General features: G+C 35.5%; 1 pseudogene; it reads left to right on the top strand.

Annotated features, from left to right (window-relative positions):
• The first annotated feature begins 18,669 nt into the window (after positions 1–18,669).
• LOC130839562 (60S ribosomal protein L3-like) lies at positions 18,670–19,870 on the top strand (annotated as a pseudogene).
• The last annotated feature ends 2,179 nt before the right edge of the window (positions 19,871–22,049 follow it).

Genomic DNA, 22,049 nt, shown 5'->3' with positions numbered 1-22,049 from the left:
AGTGAACCTGAGAATACCGATGTCATTTATTAAAAGAAATACTTATTGGGAATTTTGTCATATAAAACTTAAATCAGGTTGTATGCCCCACATGCTCTGGAGCTTGAAGTATAATTTATTTACTGTAACATCAAAAGCCAGTTGTGTTGTACACTGTAGTCTGAATAGAGAAAATGCCACTTTTCTGTTATTAATGATAAGGACTTTTTTGTGCATAACATTCTAAAATGAAGACATTTCAAGCTATACAAATTACCTCCAACTTTTCATGATGTATGGAAAGATTTTCAGTAGGTGTATTATATATTCATGTACCAAATGCTGAGTGTTGCCCCCTTTTGAAATTCTTGAAAAAGTTTTATGTATATACATGGTTTGCCAAGTATGCCATTATAATGAAACTGCCCTTATTTTAAAAGCCTGTCAATGACTCCACTGATGAAATTTTGTAAATAAACATCAGAATTATATTTATTTGTTTTGAGGCTTTGCATTAAATTGTCAGTGTGTTTAGACTTTCAGAGGAAGATTATCTACTACAGAACACCACTGCTGGAAAGAGACTATTACCAACTTAAACATTGTTTACAATGTTTTTGGTTCTTTTGAATATATTTAGCAAAAAATCATTTCAGCACACCACCCCCCCAAAAAAATCCTAACTTTATTCTGAATTAGATGTAGCATTCTATATGATGCTATATTCTGTACTTATTCTTCAAGATAATGTCATTCTGTAAACATACCTTTATGTAATCACTGATCAAGATTTAGGAAAAAGCATTTTAAAGAATATTTCTTTCCCTTAAGAATACACTACAGGTTCAAAACCTTTAGAGTTGGTCCCTAAACATCTATGTATTTTTAAATTTCCACAGATTTCTGATGGGCAGCCAAGAACTGTGAGCCACTTACCTAAAGGCAACATTAATGCAAAGGGGTCCCCAGATAGCAACATAAAGTATCCCTTGGTACCAAATATATTCATTTCTAGGTCTGGAATTATCTAAATCTATTTGATTTTTTTATTTTGTTAGTGTGTAGCAGGAATTCTAAAAACCTATCCAGATTTCTTGAATAATGGGATACCTGTAAGTGTGAACTGTTTTCAGTTATACTTCTGCCTAATGCACTGAACTGGATCTAACACTACAAGTGAGGAAAAGAGTTTAGGAAAATTAGAAATGATTGAACAAAAATTTAGCGCTCCTTGAAACAACAGAAACTTTAATTAATATGCAAACAGTGGATACAAAGTATAGTTTAAGCCCCATTAGGCCTTTTAAAAAATTAATTTATGTGAGTAATCCATAAATACATTTGTTGTGAAAATTTCTAATATTACAGAAATGTATGGAATAAAGAGTTATGATTTCCCTTCATTTTACCCTCCAAAAGGTTACCAGCATTTACATTTAATAATACATATCCTTTTACGCTTTTTTTCTGTGTACTTAACTAAGTGTGAATATGTATAGGGTTTGCTTTGTACATAAATAGGATTATACTAAAATAAGTAGTGCCTATTTTTAAAGATAGGTTAGATTTCTGAATGATTATTTCAAATATATTGAATGAAATAAGACAAAAGCTAAACAAAAAAAAGAAAAAAAAAGAATGCACCTTCCCATGCAGGGGACACAGGCTCAAACCCTGGTCAGAAAACTAAGATCCCACATGCTGCAGGGCAACTAAGCCCGTGCACCCCAACTACTTAGCCTGCATGCCGCAACTAGAGTGAAGCCCTCGCACCACAACCAGGAAACTGCGCACCACAGTGAAAGATCTTGCACACTGCCAAGAAGATCCCATGTGCTGCAACTAAGACCCGACAGAGCCAAAAATAAAATAAATAAATAAATATTTAACAATGTTAATCTTCTAGTTCATGAACATAGGATATCTTTTCATTTATTTGTATCATCTTCAGTTTCTTTCACCAATGTTTTATAATTTTCAGAGTACAGGTCTTCTATCTCCTTGGTTAAATTTATTCCAAGGGCATTTAGGTTGCTTCCATGTCCTGGCTATTGTAAATAGTGCTGCAATGAACATTACGGTACATGTTTCTTTTTGGATTATGGTTTTCTCTGGGTATATTCCCAGAAGTGGGATTACTGGGTCACATGGTAGTTTCATTTTTAGTTTTTTAAGGAATCTCCAAACTGTTTTCCATAGTGGCTGTGCCCATCAACAGATGAATGGATAAAGAAGATGTGGCACATATATGCAATGGACTATTACCCAGCCATAAAAAGGAATGAAATGGAGCTATATGTAATGAGGTAGATAGACCTAGAGACTGTCATACAGAGTGAAGTAAGCCAGAAAGAGAAAAACAAATACCATATGCTAACACGTATGTATGGAATCTGAAGAAATGGTACTGATGAACCCAGTGACAGGGCAAGAGTGGAGATACAGAAGTAGAGAATGAACTTGAGGACATGGGGCTGGGGTGGGGATTGAAGGGGAAGCTGGGACGAAGTGAGAGAGTAGCATAGACATATTTACACTACCAACTGTAAAATAGATAGCTAGTGGGAAGTTTCTGTATAAGAAAGGGAGATCAACTCGATAATGGGTGATGCCTTGGAGGGCCAGGACAGGGAGGCGGGGGGGGAGGGGGGGAGTCGCGGGAAGGAGGAGATATGGGGATATATGTATAACTACAGCTGATTCACTTTGGTGTACCTCAAAAACTGGTACAAGAGTGTAAAGCAAATATATTCCAATAAAGAGCTTTAAAAAAAAAAGAAATTTATTCCAAGGCATTTTATTCTCTTTGGTTTGGTTGTAAATGAGATTGTTTTCTTGATTTCTCTTTCAGATAGTTCATTATTAGTGTATAGAAATGCAACTGATTTCTGTATATTAATTTTATATTTTGCAACTTTACCAAATTTATTTATTATAATGGTTTTTTGGTAGTCTTCAGGATTTTCAATATACAGTAGTATGTCATCGGCAAATAGTGACAGTTTTACTTTTTCTCTTCCAATTTGGATGCATTTTATTTCTTTTTATCATCTGGTTGCTGTGGCTAGGACTTCCAATACCATGTTAAATAGAAGTGGTGAGAGTGGGCATTCTTGTCTTGCTCCTTATCTTAGAGAAAAAGCATTAAGTTTTTCATCATTGAGTATAATATTAGCTGTGGGTTTGTTATAAATGGCATTTATTATATTGTATGTTCCCACTTTACCAACTTTGTCAAGAGTTTTTACAATGAATGGATTTAAAGTTTGTCAAATGCTTTATCTGCATGTACTGAAATGATCAGGTGACATTTTCATAATATGGTATATCACATTGGTTTGCAGCTATTGACACACTTGCATTCCTAGAATAAATCTCACTTGATCATGATATATGATCCTTTTTATAGGTGTTTGAATTAGTTTTGCTAATATTTTGTTGAGGATTTTTGCATTTATATTCATTAGGAATATTGACCTATAACTTTATTTTTTGTAGGATCTTTGGTTTTGATATCAGGTTAATGCTGGCCTCATAGAATGAATCTGGAAGTTTCCCTTCCTCTTCAGTTTTTTGTAGTAGTTTGAGAAAGATAAGTATTAGCCCTTCTTTAAAAGTTTTGGTAGAATTCTCCTGTGAAGCCATCTGGTCCTGAAATTTTGTTACTAGTATTTTTTTTTAATTTAATTTAATTTATTTTATTACTGATTCAATTTCATTACTGGTAATTGGTATGTTCATATTTTCTATTTTATTTTGGTTCAGTCTTTGGAGATTATACACTTCTAGGAATTTGTCCATTTTTTCTAGGTTGTCCATTTTATTGGTGTCTCTATTTTACTTATTTCCACCCTGATCTTTATTACTTCCTTTCTTCTGCTGACTTTGAGCTTTGTTTGTTCTTCTTTTTCTAATTTCTTTAGGTGAAAAGTTATATTGTTTACTTGAAATTTTTCTTGTTCTTGGGGTAGGCCTGTATCACTATAAAGTTCCCTCTCAAAACTGTTTTTGCTACGTCCTGTAGATTTTGCAAAGTTGTAATTCCATTTTCATTCATTTCAAGGCATTTTTTTATTTCCTTTTTTATTTCTTTGTTGACCAGTTGATTTTTAGTAGCATGTTTAGTCTTCACGTGTTTCTCTTTTTTCCATTTTACTTCCTGTGATTGATTTCTATTTCATACCATTGTGGTTGGAAAAGATGCTTAATATGATTTCAATCTTCTTAAAATTATTGGGACTTATTTTGTGGCCTTGGATGTGATCTATCCTGGAGAAAGTTTCATATGCACTAGAAAAGTATGCGTATTCTGCTGTTTTTGAATGGAATGTCCTACATCTATTAGGTCCATCTGGAATAATATGCCATTTAGGGCCACTCTTTCTTTATTGTATTTTCTGTATTTTTTGTATCTATTGATTTTTGTGTCTGGATGATGTATCCTTGATTGTAGAAGAGGCATTTTGTGAGTCTTTCGGTCATTTTCAGAGAGAGCTGCTCTTTATGTAGTTATAAGTTTAACGTGTTTGTGAAAAGAGGTAAGCTCAGGGTCTTCCTATTCTGCCATCTTGATCCTGCCTCCCACTGCCTTTTGTTGGAAAATAAAGCCCTTGTCTCTTGCTAAAAGATTATACAGAAGCCTCAAATTAGACAGGTGCCTTATAGCATAATGCTTGCCCTCCTCAGGGTGCTGCCACCTCCCCTCCTGACTACTAGACTCATAATGAGGGTCAAATCTCATCATTACCTGGGTCTGCTAAGGGATAACAGTGAATAGAAGCACATGAGCTTCAGGATCTGACTAATATACTGGGAGGAACCAAGATATTACATCTAGGAATGGATTCTGAGAGTGCTAGATCATGGAGTTTAAAACATATAACTGGGTATGGAAGAGTTTGTTAATATGGGACCACTACATGTGTACCTTGTCTTATTGCTCTTTATTTATTGCACTTTTCAGATATTGCAGTTTCTTACAAATTGAAGCTTTGTGGCAACCCTGCATTGTCAAATGATGGTTAGCATCTTTTAACAAAAATGCTTTTTAATAAAGGTATGTAAATTGTTTTTTAGACATAATGCTATTGCACTTAGACTACAACATAGTATAAACATAACTTTTATATGCACTGAGAAACCAGACAATTCATGTGACTCACTTTGTTACAATATTTGCTTTATTGCAGTGGTCTGGAACAAAATTGGCAATATCTCTGAGGTATGTGTGTATTGTGACACAGGATTTAACATCCTAGCAAGAGCCCTGGGAGAGGATTTGAATATGCTACTGGAATGGCTCTTGGGAGCTTGGGACAAGTAGAACTATATAGATGCCAGAACTGCCAAGAGCAGACCATGAAGAAAAATATCAAAAGGCTCAGAAAGTGGGCCTTTTAAAATACATCTACTCTGTAAGACCAAAAAAAAAAAAAAAAAAGAAACCCAAAAAGCATTAACTAACTAACTGCATTTCTCATTAGGGTCCAGGGTACATCCCATTCTATTTACAAAAGTGATAAGGAATGTTCTGAGGAGAGGGATGCCACCATCATTTAGAGGCCTGCAGTGGCTGGGCTATGTAAGCAGTACTGACAGCAGGAGATACTATCACAAACTGCACCCTCTAATAACAGTGGGTAAGATAAAATGCTAGGAAAACAGAGGTCAGGTGGCAACACTTAACCATCTGAAGCAAAGTGGGCATAATTATAATGGTCAAGATCAGCATGGCAGCTGGGAGGCCTAACCTGCAGGAAAGTATGGAAATGGTTAATAGAACATGGTGTTCTTAGGAGCATGACAGATAAATAGCCAACATGGGTATTGTTTAATAAATAGAAGAAAAAGAAATCAAGAATAGTTGGGTGGTGAGCTGCCCAATAGAAAGCCACAGTCCCCTGCCCAATTTCCAGCCCTGAGCAGTCCTCAGACCCAGAGCCAACCAGTTGAAAGCACGGCTGCATCTCAGGGAGAAAAGACTCTACAAAATCATAGCAGGAACATGCAGTAGTAATTTTCCCAAAAGACCTATGACTTTTAACTCAGGTAGCCAAGCCCCAGAGAGGGGGGGAAACCAGATCCTTTGAGTGCTGTTGGATGTAGTTTCAAGTTGATGTTACTGTATTTAGAATAGAAATGTGTGTGTATCAGATCAGATGGTGAATAGAGCCCAGGCCCACGACACATTGGCAGTCTTCACATTGTTTCCTTGACTTGTAGATTCTTGTGTATTTCTGACTTTTGTATAGCTTTCAAATGTATTATATTCTAAAAATAAGAAAAAGAATGAGGACATTGTACCCAAAATGAAACACAACAGAAACAAATGAACCAAAAAAAAAAAAAGAAACAAATGAACCTAACTGTATTTCATATACATAACATGACCACACTAAAGGAGGCAAAGTAAGGGACTAATCCAAGTCACTTTTACATATAGTAATGGACAAGAGGACATCCTGTGTCTCCTGATAAGAAATAGTAAGAAGAATCTGTTCTATGGTGTTCTGCCGAAAATGTATAACCTAAATCTAATCATGAGAAAACATTAGCTAACCTAGATTAAGGAGCATTCTACCAAATAATAATTATTATCTTCAATAATAACAAGGTCATGAAAGACAGAAAAAGTATTGAGCTATTCAGTTAAAGGAGACTATAAACACATGACAAATAGATGCCAAGTATGACCTGGATTAGATTCTAGGCCAGAAAAAAAAAATCTTTTGTTATTAAGGACACTAGTGAGACAATTGATGAAATTTAAATAAGGCCCACAATAACAGCATTATGTCTTTGTTAATTTCCTGACTTTGGTAATTATACTGTGGTTAGCTTAAATACATTGGAGTACTTAGTGATAAGGGGGCAGTATATCTAAGATAAAGATAAATAAATTATGGTAAAATATTTGGGTAACCTGGGTAAAGTGTATATGAAATTTCTTTGTACTAATTTTGCAACTTTTCTATAAGTCTGAAATTATTTCATAATAAAAGCTAAAAATACATGCAAAAGTTATAATTTTTAAAGGATTATATTTTTGAATTCACAACAGTATTTATACTTTAGCATTTTGTTTTCAGTACTTATGATGCTAATATACCTGGTAGTATCATAAGTATACCAAAAACATTTCAAATTCTCTCTGTATTGAAATGACTTAGTGTAACAAGCTAAAAGTGTATATAAAAGAAGTAGCATAATTTAATTATATTGGCCCTCTTCCTTTAAGCTTGTCTGATACAATATATATGGGTCAATAAAACAAACCATGGCTATTCTTGCGGTGTTCATGGCAGTCCCCAATACACTTTCTGATTTGATTTTATGTTTAGTTTTGGCTCCTGTCTCCACATTCCACAGTTTTCATTTACTGTTCTTTGGATTTAGTGTCATTGTATCTATTCAACCTTTCATTCATTCATTCATTCATCAACAAATACTTACTGTCCACATAGTAGGTGCCCAAAACCTGGAAATAGAGTTTTAAAAGATTGACATAACCTTTTACTGTCTTCAAACTGCCCTGTAAATGACATTAATTTCTCTCTAAAAACACTGGCTTGTTGTCACCTCTCTTTATTTGTCCCAATTTGAGTATCTTTTGGAGGATACTTTAATTCTTCAGAGCCCAACTTCATCCTTCTGATCCATATCTGATGGAATCAGTCCAATAACCTGCAAAGGGAAGATTTGTATACAATAAAGTTGGATGAATATTTCAATGAGCTTTCCATTTTCCCAATCTGCCTGACATACTCCTTGAACAAATTTAAGCAATCAGAGAAAATATGTATGTATGATTATACATCAAAGCATGTTAGTAGAAAACAATTTCAAGCTAAAATCTACACAAGATAGTGTATTTTAAAAAATCAAATAGATGTTACACACTAAGGAAATATAAAACAGTAAAAAAATATTTATTTTTAGCTTCATAATACTGGAAGCTAATATTGGTCTTGTCCCTAGGTTTCCTTTGGGCAATTAGGGGAAAATTTAAGCTATTTAAGTTTCAGAGTGTGTGATGAATGAAAAGCATTGATTTTATTGAATTCAGTTATGACCACCCCAGGATAGTTTTCACTTATTTCTCTGCCTAACAGAAGAATATTGATCCCCAAGCACTAAAACTTTTTTTTTCCACATTGTATATTTAGTCCAGAAACTTTCCTTATTCCAGAATATATTATTCTATCTTTTTCACACTAAAGAGTAATAAGTTCCTGCAGATGAATGAAAATAAATAAAACAAAAATTTTGTTTAAAATTCTATAATTGCCAGAGTTGAATAATAGTTGAATTATTGATAAATCCACCCAAGCTATATAAAGCACAGTTATTCCTTTTCCCCCTAAGAATCATAAATTATAAACTTTTGAGTTGATGCTAAAATGATGACAACAAACTTTAACATAATCAGTGACACCTTATCACTCTATAGAACTGTGAGACTTAGCAGGGCTCATTTATTATATGAAACAACATATCTGGACCCCCCTCCACCCAATTCCTTGCCATTTGACTCTGAAATTGATATAGCAACAAATCAATTAAATTATCTATCCCTAACCCATATCAAGAGCAACTTATGTTCTCTGAATTCCTGAGTAAATTACATCTTTGGCTATTCTGATGAAATAAGAAACATGTCCAAAATTCTAGGAAATTGGCATTTGGGGACTTTGCCACTGCTGCCTGTGACAAATTCATGCAACCTTGCATTTTAGGCAAAACAAAACAAAACAAAACAAAAAACTTGTATTCACCTCACTGGTGTCAAATTCAAATGGTTAGTATTGAAATAAATTCTAGCAACAAATTCACATCATATTTTCATAGGGCCAAGAGATCAAATAAGGTGGTATCTATGAGATTTGGCTCACACGTCCCATTCTCTTTTTCTTGAATTCCAATATTCTTGTCAAGCTTTTCTTTCCCAGGGTTGTAAATTGTTGTGGCTATTTTTCATTCATTCTGATTTTGCAAAATTCTTGATTTCTTAACCTTGAGTTACCCTGGATTTCCTCTTTCTTTATTTATACTCCCTTGGGATCTTCTACAATCTTAATCCTTTAAATATCATATGCATACCCATGCCCCCAAATTTATATCTCTATCTCATTCCTCTCTCTGAACTCCAGATTCATTTATCCAATTCCTACTTGACATCTCCACTTAAATACCTAATAGTTATATTATAGTTAACATAGCCAAGACTCTATTCACAAACTTCTCCCTCAAACTTCCAGGTTTAGCCTCCTTCTTCCATATCTCACCTAATGATAATTCAAACTGTCAACTTTTTCAGAATACAGATTTTAGGGTGATCTTAGGCTGATGTTGAGTCCTCTTTTTCTCAAATTCTTTATCCAATTTATTTGGAATACATACATGATCTCACTTCAAAATATATTTAAGACAAACATCATAATTGTTGCAGACAATACCATTTATTATAGCAGCAAAAAGAATGAAATACCTAGAAATAAACCAAAAAGGTGAGAGATTTGTACACAAAAACAATAAAACTGATGAAAGAAATTGAAGAAGACACAAATAAATGAAAAGATACCCTGTGTTTATGAATTGGAAAAATTAATATTGTTAAAATGTCCATACTACCAACAGCAATCTACAGATGCAATGAAATCTCTTTCAAAATGCCAATAGCATTTTTCACAGAAATAGAAAAACAATCCTAAAATTTATATGGGAGCAAATACAGAGTCCTTGCTTACAGGAACATAGACTTGCCAGCAGAAACCACCATGCAAACCAGTGCCTGATGTAGAAAACCATGAACTATAATTGACGATTTGCTGAAGGCTCAGTGTGGACAAGTCTGAGAGTTAAAACTCCAGAGGGACCCTGTCATGAGGGGAAGCCCACAATATTGTGAGATTTACCTCCAGTAGCTTGACCAGGTGCCACAGAAACATCAGAGAAAAATTCCTGTGTACTTCCAATAGGGAAAGAAAAGTAACCATTTTAAATATGCCAGAACACTCTTCTTAGCAAGGTCTGACCTCAGGGGAACTAGTTAACGGTACTATCTTTGTAACTATATTAATCTGTTGGAGTATTAGCAGAGTCTAACTGACATGGGGCAAGGGAAATACTCAACTGTAGTTTATTCTAGCCTTTCATGTGGGAGAAGGAAAATACCCAAATCTAGCTCACTCTAGCCATTCTGTCTCACCTAAAAGGGGGAGAAAAAACTGAGAAACACTTGTGAAGTTCACATTCCAAAGGCATAGGGCCACTAAAAGACTAAGACCTAATCATAGGACTGTAGAAGGCTTCCCCTGCCCTTACTCCTCACCACAACATTACTGAGAGCCTATTATAGCAATTCTTTTGGGCCAGTACATTATGTCTGACCATCAACAAAAAATTACCAGGTATATCAAAAAGTAAAAACCACTATTTGAAGATATAGAGCAAACATCAGAACCAGGCATGGAATTATCTGGCTGAGAATTTAAAACAACTATGATTAATATAGTAAGGGCTCTAATAGATAAAGTAGACTGCATGCAGGAACAGATGGGCAATATAAGCAGAGAGATGGAAATCTTAAGAAAGAATCAAAAGGAAATGCTAGAGATAAAAAAGATACTGTAACAGAAATGGAAAAAATAAATATTATGTGTTAACACATATATGAAGAATCTAGAAAAATGGTACAGATGAACCTATTTGCAGGGCAGGAATAGAGATGCAAACATAGAGAACAGATGGTTGGACACGGGGAAAGGGTAGGGTGGGATGGATTGGGAGATTAGGATTGACATACATACACTACCATGTGTAAAACAGATAGCTAGTGGGAACCTGCTATATAGAACAGGGAGCTCAGCTTGGTGCTCTGTGATGGCCTAGATGGGTGGGATGCAGGTGGGGTGGGAGGGAGGTCCAAGAGGGAGGGAATATATGTAGCATATAGCTGATTCACTTCAATATACAGCAGAGACTAAGACAACATTGCAAAGCAATTATACTCCAATTAAAAAAACAAAAAGAGAGTAGCACAGACATATATATACTACCAACTGTAAAATAGATAGTCAGTGGGAAGGGAGTCCAACTCGAGGATGGAACATGTCTTAGAGGACTGGGACGGGGAGGGTGGGGGGGACTCGAGGGGGGGGGAGTCAAGGAAGGGAGGGAATATGGGGATATGTGTATAAAAACAGATGATTGAACTTGGTGTACCCCCAAAAAGAGAAAAAAATGATAAAAAAAGAAAAAGAAAAAAAAACAAAAAGAAATAAAGGATACCTTTTGTGGGTTCGTTAGTAAACTGGATATGGCTGAGGAAAGAATCTCTGAGCTAGAGGCTGTATCAATAGAATATTCAAAAAACAGATAGCAAAAAGCAAAGACAGAAAAAAAAAAAAAAAAAAGGCAGAATATCCAAAGACTGTGGGACAACTAAAAGTGGTAGTTTTCTACTCATTCTTTGCCAGCATCCCATTTCATTTAGAGTAAAAGCCCAAGTTCTACAGTAGCTTAGCAACCCCATAGTATAACCTAGCCCCATTATTGCTCTGACTTCATCTCACTCCATCCATTCTAACCACACTGATTATTTGCTGCCCCTGAAACACATCCTAAGGGACCACAATTGTTCTCTCCTGAAATATTCTCCCCTCATAATTAGTGTGACTCATTCACATACTCCTTAAAATCTTCACTCAAACTTCACCTTCTCTGAGAGGCTTCATCTGATTACTTAGTTTAAAAGTGTATCCCCCTCTCTTTTCCATCTCCAATTATCCATACTGTTTTATTTCTATTCATAGCATTACCAGCCAACTTATTAACTGATCAGCATGTTTATTTTTTGTCTTTCCACTAAAATATAAGCTCCTCTGAAGGGCAGAGATTTTCATTGATTTAATTCACTACTGTGTCTCCAGAACTTAGAAAAGAGCTTGACAAATAACTCAATCAATATTTGCTGCAGGAATAAATGAATTTCTTTTTGTATATGAATCACTTCTCTCATCTCTGAATCAGCCTCCTGGCAATTGCCCTGATGGTACCCTCTCAATACACTTTTGATTCAAAAATGGGCCTGTGTAGCAAATTTTACTAAAAGTTTTGGTCAGTAGAGAAAAATTAAATTGCCACCTAGAAAAGAAGACATTCCTGTCCCGAAAATGTCTGCACCCACCCTGCAGAGGGTTTTTCCCTTAGCTGAGTTTCTCTGCAAGCTCTAATCATCTGTCATACAGTTTATTTCCTCCCTCACACACTCACCACCTTACCTTTCATCTTCTCTGCTCTGCTCTTTTGCTGTACTCCTAAGTCCAATATTTCTATTAACTCCTTATGCAGAGTGTTTAATTACCTCTTTTAGTGCTGTCTTTCTTTAGATCATGCTTTTAGCACTATTGTGTTCACAATTTCAAAACCTAGCCAAGGTATGTTCATAGCCAAAGAAAGTCTTCTTCTCAAGAGGAATTTTGGTGCAAGCTGTTTAAAATTAAAAAACCTGCTTTGCTACATAAGTTAAATGTAATAGCACAAGGAATTCTAGGATGCTTTGGATATCAAAGTTCTCTGGAGCATCAAAGCATAGATATGGGTATAACAGCTGAATCTCCCCAGTGAGTCAAGTTGTCAGAATCACTACAGAAAAATCTCCATAGAAGTTAGTGTCCCTCAAATATAAACATTGTGGCACTGTCCCTCAAATGTAAACATTGTGGCACTGACCTTGAGAGAAATTATGATGTGATACTAGGATATATCAGCTTTGTGATGAAAAATATTTGCTTTAAAAGAAAAACACCAATTTATATAGAAAAATCACATTTTTAAATTGAATTCAAATAAGTCCATACTATCAAGCAATTAATCCTTTTTAATTAAGCATTATTTAACATTAAGTAAGTCAACTTTAGGACTGGCTTATTTCTCTCGTTTTCAGACTTTGTTTCCTTTGACAACTTGATATGGCATTTCCTACAATTCTACCTGAGCCATGGCTCAGCCCACAGATTGAGGTATAGAAGCTTTTCTAAAGGTGTAACAGACACTTGAGATTACAAATTATTCATTATGAAACTTTTCACAGCATGCATTATCTTATTTGAACCATGATATGGGATTGTTCTGTTCAGGAAAATCAGATCTTTGAACATATACCAAAAGAATAGTGCTTGAGAAAAAAAAAAAAAACATAGCTTTTAAAGTTGTATCCCAAAATGATAACAATAACACACTGCCCTGGGGACCTCAGATTTAAATTAAGAATATTGCTTTTATTGCACTATGAACTATATTTTTTTGCTCAAGCTGAGGCATTCAGCAAATAACAATGTTACTGTTAAGTGCACATTAAAAGGAAACTAGGGTATTTCTTTGCGTAGAAACACCAAAATGGGCAACATACTGTAATCATATTGCATTTCCTAATGGTGCCATAGAGAAATGGACAAAGAACAAAAATAAATGTAGATAATACCTTTGGATATACCGTAGAGCTATCTTATATAAAAGGAATTTAATATAGAGATATCTTTATAACAGTCAACATTACCTCAGGAAGATAACACCACAAACTGTTTTATCTGCCATGGAGAGAGTACTGCAGAATTTAATAAATGCATTCCAAATTCTTTGCAAGCAAGGCAAAGTAGAAGTTAGTTAAATTAATAAATGATGCAATGTTTGGCTAGAGAACTGTGTTCAAATGATAAGGTTGGCTGTGTTGTGAATAGGTTAGGTATTTATTAGAAAATATAGCTTTTAAATAAGCTTCTCTGTAAGATCATAGTTTCAACTCGTTTATGACACAGTTGACCTTAAGAGATCAGCATGCCCACTTTCTTGTATTCATAAAAAGTCATATACATTTTTCAAATTTTGTTTGTATTTATGATTTTTAAAAATACTGCAGAAAAGATGATGTCTGGTCCAACATGGCTATAAATTACCTGAATATGGAATCACCTTCAACTTCTGTCTGGAGAGGTTTCCTTTGAAACACAACCCAAGTTTTCCTGGGTTCTGTATCATGTGTGGATATCTAATATGACATGAAAGACAGTTAATGGATCCCTTTGGCTGCCTCAATGAGAATAGTCATCTACCTCCCTATTCCAAGAGATGTTGTTTGCTATAATTGAAAGAAGCCTATATAGGTACTGGAATCAGACAAATTGGTATGAATCTACTTCATAACTCTTGAGGTAAGTTTAAAAGTCTATTAACCTCATCGATACCCCCTCCCAACCCCACGATTCCTCCCCTGTAAAATGTATAAAATGACATCGACCACTCTTGGCTGCTCTGAGGATTAAATAATAACACACAAAGGGCCCAGCATATAAAAAGTATTAAGTGAATCTTCTTTCCAGTTTCCTTTTCTTGTCCTGAAAAATACACAACATGAAATTAAGTCTAATCCAGCCACACAATTTAAATAAATTTTCTTGTAGTAAAACTTACATGTTTGGCTTTATTTTCTACCTGAGCACTCCTCAAATTAAAAAAAAAAAAACAAAGAATTGACTTTTGAAAAAGAAACCAATTGTTTTTTGTTTTTTTTTTAATTTTATTTATTTATTTATTTTTTTTGGGGGGTACACCAAGTTCAATCAACTGTTTTTATACACATATCCCCGTATTCCCTCCGTTCCTTGACTCCCCCCCTCGAGTCCCCCCCACCCTCCCTGCCCCAGTCCTCTAAGGCATCTTCCATCCTCGAGTTGGACTCCCTTTGTTATACAACAACTTCGCACTGACTATCTATTTTACAGTTGGTAGTATATATATGTCTGTGCTACTCTCTTGCTTGTCTCAGCTTCCCCTTCACCCCCTGACCCCTCCCAAACCTCGAGTTCTCCAGTCCATTCTCTGTATCTGCTTCCTTGTTCTTGTCACTGAGTTCATCATTAGTTCCCTGCCCAGGAAGTGAACCTGGGTAACCTGGATGAAAACCAGGAATCCCAGCTGCTACACCACCATGGGCCAGAGGCTAGAAGCAAAGTGGCCCTGGCTCTTCCCCACCCCCACCCCTCCTTTGAAAGTAGGAATGTTTCAAGGAGACAAAAACTGTAAAAACAGATACAAGCTTTATTATTAGAGACACAGTACAACCTATGAGAGAGCACACAGAGAAAAAATTTATTTAGGTCAGAAGCAGGGCAGAAATACACACCCAGAGAGGGTGCTTACCTTTGGCCAACTATCTTGTTTCTTTTTCCACATCTGACTGGTCCCAGGAGCCTCCCAAACATGTGTGTGCAGCTTCTTGCTAAGATGGATCCCACCCCAGAAGCCTGTGAATGCAAGTCCACACTTATTATGGGGTGGCACTCCCTTTACAACCCCCAAGGAGCCTTCCTGTGCATGTGCAGACAAGGAAGTTTTCCTGACCTCAGGAGTGATCATCTTATCTCTTTACTTCAGCAGAGCTTAGCTTCTGCCACTAGCTTTGTCCTTGGAGTGTCTGGGTGAGAATGAAGCTTCAATTCTACTCCATTTAACAAATACTGTCCAACCCAGAGGCCCATCTATCTCCTACCTCAAAATTACCAATTTCTCATGGTTCAGCCTTCCAGTCCTCCCATCCTGAGCTGTAATTTCTCTAGGGGCAGTATACTTCTGTTCTTGCTATTCTTGCTATTTCCACAGCTTGGTTCTTCATATTTTCTTGTCTTTGCTAGAGCAATTGTATTGAGAGATTACAAAAGAAATTGAAGCAATGGTCTGTGTCTGTATTGGGTGATGATATAGGAAATGCTGAGTTGGGCTTGGCTGCAGAGAATTTTATGCTAAGAAGCAGAATACAACAGAGAAAAGAAGTTTTTGTCAGAAGGTGAGGTAATATCTTGATCCAAAAGGATCATCCCAATGGCCTAGGAACAGACAGATAATCCTAACAGAAAGCCAAGTGAAGAAAATCAGAGCACCAGATTAAAGCAAGAATATTAATTCTGTTCATCCATTCATTCCACATACCATGTGCCAGACACTGTTCAGGGAATCTTGTAGATCATTTTTAGAATTCTGCCTACACCTCAATACTTTAATAACATCTGGCACCTTGAAGACACTCTGAACTAGATCCTGTGCCCCCTTACCTAAAAATCTCATAATGTCTTCACCTTGACACATGGTCTAGTTTATGGCACAATGATTCAAAATAAAGAATGGAAAGTAGAACCTTAAAAAATTTCTTGCCAAAAGAAAGTGACTTTTTAGTGATTGCTCAGAACTGTGGCTCTTTAGAGAGCCTGGTCACATTTGTGGTTTAAATGCAGAAGATGCTATATGAGGCTTCTTGCAAGCTGAACAACACTGAAAATTTTTATGTAGAAGCATTTTGTAAATAAATGCTATACACATAAAAGATATTAACATGCAGAAGCAGTCAACTTTCTTGTGTCTGCTGATTTTTCTTATCTTTCCCTATTGATAGTATTTATTGTTCACTCTATAATGAAAATATGTCACAATGTGGCAGCTTAGAAAGCCTTTAGAATGCTGAAAGTCATAGGGCAAACTTTCTTTCTAGTTTGTATGTCATTCTCTGAATCTCTGTTATGAATAGAATTTTAAAATTCAGGACTACATTTGTTTTTATCTATTTATTTCATTTTTTCAAATGTTAACAGGGTATTCCTTCCAAGGACCTTGTCAAATTATTCTCTCAATCGTCAATATTGCATTCTCAATATTGAATTCATGGAGTTATGTTCTTCTTCTCCTCTTTCTGTTTAAGAGATTTAACCTTGTCAACCTTTCCATTAACTGGCAACTCAAGGGTCAGAAGGTGGAGAGTGGGCCTTCTCAGCAAGGCTTAATAATAAAGATAGGAAAATTAAGCCTCTTTCAACCTTAGCAAAAATAAAAAAGTAATTATATCATAAATTTAATTAGTATACACAATCAAAGTAAATTATTCTAAACAAAATATCCCCTCCATCTTTACAATAGGGATTTTTGCAGGAAATACTTATAACAGTTTATCTTATTTGGCTAACATAAACCCAATCTTACACTAGACATCCAAATGTTTTAAAATTTTGATATCATTGTGTGAGAACTGACTCTGGGTTGGACAGATGTTCCGTAAGATTTCCAGGAAACAAAAAACTTACTTGAATCTTTGACTACAGTTTTTAGCATATTGACCTCCCTCTCTCCACATTTTTTATAATCTATAAAAAAAGATTTGTTTATCAGTTTTATTTTAAGCAAATCTTGAGCTTTACCAAATTCACTTAGAGATAAGCATGAAAAGTTTTATAAATGAATAATAATTCTTAGACTTTGCATAAGTTTCTTGTGCATGAACTGAAAAGCAGATATAGGGGAAAAACACTTCTCAAAATGTAATTCCGAAAAAATACTAACAAACAAACATATTTCTTAGGAATTTTTATTAGAAATTCTTGCATACATTTACCATGTTTGAGTCTACCTTTCCAGGTTCATTTTTATACATGTTAATTTTAGTGTACACTCTATTCTTCATGAATGAATCTTGTTCATAACTGAGGAAAGAAGGAATTATCATGAAGGTTAGTGCCTAAGAAAATATATCATAACCAAAGAAAATGTTTCAGTACATTGGCTATTTCTAGCAAATGAATAGTCAAAAGAATAAAAAGCATGAAATTATTTCTTTAAAAGAAAACATGTTAAAATTGTTCTTTGAGTATTAGTTAATCACAATCTCATGTTATCGACAGTCACTGGACTTTGTTTGGAGGTGAGGGTTATATTCACTGTTAACTGATTTGTTCATATGTATTTTATTTCTTTGTCAACACAAATTTCCCATGAATAGTTTAAAACACTTGTTTATGAGACTATTTTCCAAAGTCCAAAGAAAATTTTTAACTTGAAAAATTTTTATTTAGATAATTCATTCTTAATTATTCTTGCCAACTTAGTCAATGTATCCCCTGATCAGTGAATCAATGTTAATCCCTTAACATTATTTTCTATTTCTATGTTCTTAGTGCCTCTTCTCTGATTTCACAGCTACTTATCAAAACAAACAGCTTATCCTATTTCACTTCTCTCAACATCTTTCACAATTGTCCTGTGATGTTTAAAGTTGCAGATTATTCACATATGAAATTTGCTTGTCTTTAATGTATCCCATTTCCTCAGATTCTTTGCCTTCAATGAAACTTGAAATCTAATTTAAAGCAAAGTTCAAAATAAGATCTGTATAGCATCCATGCCAATATTTTCACTTTGAAGATTTATGACATGCTACAGCCTAGCTTTTTTAACAGAAATGAAAAGAGTAAACATCAGAAAGGGGGGATTCTAGCTCAAAGTTGAGAACTTATAAGAAATCACCTGTCTGCTTTAAATGAATCCATGCATTCGAGTCTTGACAAATTGCTTTCCAGAATAATGAATTTAAAGGTATAATTTCATGGCCACTATCATTATTCTTGGAAAACAATGGAAATGCAAATAATGGTATGACCAAAGACAGATACACAATTCCATTTCCAAAATGGCAGATTCTGGAAACTTATGTGATAATTTTAATAAATTTGAGAACTGACTGTTAGAGTAAGTAATGGGCAATGACCATGTAGGATAAAAAGTGAGGATTATTAAGAATCAACATGAGTTCTCTAGAAGGAAACTGATCCAAAGTAACATAATGTTGCTCTACCAGCTGCATTCGATGGCAGGATGTCTCACAGGAAGTTCTCCACTTCCAATCATGGGTCCCTGGGTTTCCCGCCTTGGAAGCACAGCAGCCAGCACCTTGGGAAGGTGAAGAGCTTCCCCAAGGATGATTCTTCCAAGCCCATGCACCTCACAGCCTTCCTGGCTACAAGGCTGGCATGACCCACATTATGACAAAAGTCAATATGCCAGGGACCAAGATGAACAAGAAGGAAGTTATGCAGGCTGTGACCATTGTAGAGTTGCTACCCATGGTGATTGTGGGCATTGTGGGCTACATGGAAACACCTTGGGGCCTCCTGACTTTTAAGAGTATCTTTGCTGAGGGTATCAGCAATGAGTGCAAAAGGCGCTTCCATGAGAACTGGCATAAATCTAAGATGAAGGCCTACACCAAATACTGCAAGAAGTGGCAGGACATAAATGGCGGGAAGGAGCTGGAGTGGAACTTTAGCACCATGAAGAGGTACTGCCAGGGCATCCATGTCATTGCCCACACCCAGATGCACCTGCTTCCTCTATGCCAGAAGGAGGCCTGCCTCATGGAGATCCAGGTGAATGGAGGCACTGCGGCCAAAAAACTGGAGTGGGCATGTGAGAGACTAGAGCAGCATGTCCCTGTGAACCAAGTATTTGGGCAGGACGAGATGACTGATGTCATTGGGGTGACCAAGGGCAAAGGCTACAAAGGGTTCACCAGCCATTGGCACACCAAGAAACTGCCTCGTAAAACCCACCGAGGGCTGCATAAGGTGCCTATATTGGGGCATGGCATCCTGCCTGGGTGGCCTCTCTGTGTCTTGGCCTGGGCAGAAAATCTACCATCACCGCACCAAGATCAACAAGACTATCTACAAGACTGGCCAGGGTTACCTCATCAAGGACGGCAAACTGATCAAGAACAATGCCTCTACTGATTAAAATCTGTCTGACAAGAGCATCAAACCTCTGTGTGGCTTTGTCCACTAGAAGTGACCAGTGACTTTGTCATGCTTTAAGGCTGCATGGTAGGAACAAAGTGGGTGCTAACCTGGCACTGTCCTTGCTGGTGGAAACCAAATGGTGGGCCCTGAAGAAGATTGACCTCAAGTTTATTGACACCACCTACAAATTTGGCCATGGTGGCTTCCAGACTGTGGAGGAGAAGAAAGCCTTCATGGGACTACTTAAGAAGGGCCAAACTACAAAGGAAGAAAAGACCTAATGTCAGAACAGATTGTACAGCTGGTAGAATCTCAATAGAATTATTTTCCCATGGAGAGACAGAAAAGCAACCTGATGTTGTTTCTCTGATAAATTTTTAGTGTTACCAATCAGCAAAACACTGCCAAGATAAAGTATTAATTTCAACAAAGAAAAGTATCATATAATATCCTTGGAAATAAAGTAATAAATATTAACTTGAGTAATAGTACTCTTAAGAGATTACTTAAGTATTGATTAATGCTATCGATCATCCTGAATAAAGCTTCTACTATAGCACTGTGGTTTTCTGCCTCTATTTAGTACCACTTAATCATTGACTGGATGATAAAAATGATTTTCAAATCAGATATTAATTTTTAATATTAATCAGATATTTAGAGCTACAAAGATTTGTTAGAGTGGTATTCTAGAATAGCTAAAGTCAATCCAACCAAAATCAACAAGGTAAGGATTAAAGATATATAAAAATAATTTAAGAAATCTTACAGTCCATTATGAAAAAATCTGGTTTCATAGCAGGTCCTATGAAAAAAAATCCAGAAGATTGATTTATTCACAGTTTTTGTTTTCATTTACTCATTTAATAAATATTTATAACCAGGTCCTATTCTGGGTACTGGAAATAGAATAGTGAATCAGAAAAATAAAGACTCTTTTCTTCTAGAGCTTACATTTTAATAGGTTGTAGCATAAGATTAACAAATAAATAAATACACAAGACAATTTCATGTAGAAATAAGATTCAAAATATGTTGATTAGAAGCAGTAGTGTTGAGGACTAATTTAGGCTAGGTCAGGAATGCCCACTGAGGATATGGTATTTGAACTCACAATTAAAAAGAAGGATCCAGATATAGGAAAATCAGGAGTTAACATTTTAAGGCAAAGAAAACAGGTGTGAACACACTAGGCAGGGGAGGATGAACTTGGCCAAGTCAAGCAAGTGGCAAGTGGTAAAATAAAAAGATAACAATGATTGTGCAGAATAAGATCATTTAAGAATTTTACAGGTTAAAAAAAGAAATTTGATTTTATCCCAAGTGCAATGGGAAGTTCCTAGAGCATCTTTAGTAGGAAAGTAATATGATTATATTGTATCCATTTTGCATTTTTGACAGATCATCCCAGTTTCTTTGCAGAAAAAAAGGACCATGAGAGGCCAAGAGTTGACCCAGAAAAATTTATTTAAAATAGGCCTGATGAAATAATTGTGACCTAGACCAGGATGGTGTCAGTGAAAATGAAAATAATTGAATATATTTATAATATAATCTGAGGGTGAACCAAAGAGAGTGAGTGAGAAACTAAACATTGAGGATGCAGAGAAGATTCAAGAGTGACCCTTGGTTATAGGGATTAAAGAATGAGGTAAATCGTGATAGAATTTACCTAAATTGGGGAAACATATGGGAGGCATATGTTAAATTTAAGATATCATTTGGGTATTCAAATGTAGTTTTTAAATAGATCATTCAATATTAATGTATTCAGTACCAATTAAGGTCATTGGAGAGGTCAAATCTAATGATACAGATTTTGTAGATGTCAGCAAATAGATGGGACTTAGTGCCACTGAAGAATACATAATGGGAAACTGCAGAAGTAGAAAAATGGAAGAAATAGGGCTAAGCCCTGTGACATTTTAATATTTTTGAGGTCAGACAGAGAAGTAAGGGCCAGTAAAGCAGTTTGAGAAGGAGGAATAAGAGAAAAAAGTCAGGAGAAAATGGTGCTACTGAGGCCAAGACAAGAGATAGTTTCAAGAATGAAGACGTGATCAGCTAAGTCAAGCATTGCTGATAGCTTAAGTAAGATGAGGAATAATAAGTGATCATAGGACTTCTTATTCTGGCCACAGAGGACAAGATAATACAGACCAACCCATCCACTAACAATAACTAAAAGTGGTAAAATATTAAAATAATATGTAATACTTAGTGATAAATCTGACAAAAGATATGCAAGGCCTGTATACTGAAAATTACAAAATACCACAGAAAAAAACTAAAGATTATGTAAATAAATGGAGAGTGGAGAGAGACAATCTGTTCATCTTTTGGGAAATTCAGTGTTTTTAAGATGTCATTTTCCTCAAATTGATCCAAAGCTCTAATGTTATTACAATTCAAGCAGAAATTTTTTGCAAAAAAAAAAAAAAAAAAAAAAAAAAGGAGAGC

Source organism: Hippopotamus amphibius, chromosome 17, assembly GCF_030028045.1.
Source record: "Hippopotamus amphibius kiboko isolate mHipAmp2 chromosome 17, mHipAmp2.hap2, whole genome shotgun sequence".
NCBI classification, from domain to species: Eukaryota; Metazoa; Chordata; class Mammalia; order Artiodactyla; family Hippopotamidae; genus Hippopotamus; species Hippopotamus amphibius.
This window is presented reverse-complemented; position numbering and strand designations above follow the sequence as displayed.